The sequence below is a fragment of the Oncorhynchus mykiss genome, chromosome 21 (genome assembly GCF_013265735.2).
Source record: "Oncorhynchus mykiss isolate Arlee chromosome 21, USDA_OmykA_1.1, whole genome shotgun sequence".
NCBI lineage: Eukaryota > Metazoa > Chordata > Actinopteri > Salmoniformes > Salmonidae > Oncorhynchus > Oncorhynchus mykiss.
The window spans coordinates 57215920-57217812 of NC_048585.1; the positions used below are offsets into that span (position 1 = coordinate 57215920).

A 1893-nucleotide genomic window follows, 5' to 3' on the forward strand; every position below is an offset into this window, starting at 1 on the left:
TTACTGTAGACTGTTACCATTTTATTGTATTTATTTTTGTATTATTATTTACTACCATTTTATATTATTATTTGCTATCATTTACAATTTTGTTACAATGTATATTGTATACATTGTTGCTTTGGCAATATTGACACAATGTTTTTCATGCCAATAAAGCAGCTTGAATTTGAATTTGAATTTGACAGAGAGAGAGAGAGAGAGAGAGAGAGAGAGAGACAGAGAGAGAGAGAGAGAGAGAGAGAGAGAGACAGAGAGAGAGAGAGAGAGAAAGAGACAGAGAGAGAGAGAGAGAGAGAAAGAGAGAGAGAGAGACAGAGAGAGAGAGAGAGAGAGAGAGAGAGAGAAAGAGAGAGAGAGAGAGAGAGAGAGAGAGAGAGAGAGAGAGAGAGAGAGAGAGAGAAGGGAAGTCAGAAAAGGGAAGAGGAAGGGTCCAATCCACTTATTCCAGTGTAAGAGATTCAACCAAATTTTCCAAACCTAGAGGGGAGCCTGCTGTTGAAATCATCTCAATTTTCCATTTGTTTCCCGTCTCTTACTCCCAGCATCCTCTTCCCGCAGCGCGCTCCGAACAACGTTCCCAATGCTCTATTATCTCCTCTGATTACTATCCGTTTCCATGACAACAACAAAAAAGGAACTACGCGGAAATTGGGAACGGCTCAATAGATGCGGTTATTTTGTCTCAATATGAACAAGCGTACCATTGAGAAATCGGCATGGATTTCACAAACATCTGGCGTTAAAAAGCCTAGAACTGACAAACTAGAGAAGAATCTCTCAAGTCTGCGTACCTCTATGATTATCACTTGATTATCACTTGAATATCACTTGATTATCACTTATCACTTGATTATCAGTCGAGTAGTACTTATTACTTGATTATCAATTCCCTATAACTTGATTGTCACTTGATTATCACTTGATTATCACTCGAGTATTACTTGATTATCACTTGATTGTCACTTATTTATCACTTATCACTTGATTATCACTCGAGTATTACTTGAATATCACTTGATTATCACGTATCACTTGACTTATTACTTGATTAGCAATTCCCTATCACTTGATTATCACTTATCACTTGATTATCACTTGATTATCACTTGATTATCACTTGATTATCACTTGATTATCACTTGAAAGCTGCAAGCAGTGTAAAGCACTTTTGCTTCTTGATGTGTTCTGGAACTGAGTGGCTTCGATGCTGTTCTAGGTCTGTGTTTTATGTCTGCGTTCTGTTTAGGAAATCAAGAGAGATGCATCATTCCCTGGGTGGATGTTGAATAAAGGGGATCAATCGGGGTAAGAGGACGTATGTAGTTAGAGCTGAGCAAACAGACAGAACACACACACTGAAACACAGGTCAACACACTCTGGCTGAAACAACAAAACATTACCTCTAGCCAGGTTTCCATCGAACCTTTTAATGTGAATACATGTCACGACAGGGCCTGGTGGAAAGACAAAGTTTTGTCGGTGAAACTTTCCAAACGTCGACAAAACAAAACCTTACTCAAGGTGGGATCCTGAATGTCGGTCAAAATTATTTTATACGCAAATATCGACTTAATTATAATCATCATAACGAAGTTAACTTGGAGTCACGCGATGACATGCTGTGTCCACTACCACTCAGGAAACCATGCAGTTTACTAGGCTACAGATCAAATAAGTTAGGAAGAACTTCACTGGGTGGTGAAAGTGCAAAGTGATGGAGAACTGGGGACGCTTTGACAGCAGTAAATCCACAGGGGCCAAATGGATCTGGGTCTGCTGTAGCACCCATCATTGCTCAATAACACACACGCTATCACGTTTTAGGGAAGACGCAGATGCAGACAGTGTCGAAGTAACAAGAGTTTATTACTAGAAGTGGGGGCAGGTAA

General features: G+C 39.6%; 1 pseudogene; it reads left to right on the forward strand.

Moving 5' to 3' along the window:
- The window catches only part of LOC118942955, a 20131-nt pseudogene that overhangs the window by 3845 nt on the left and 14393 nt on the right, over positions 1 to 1893 (forward strand).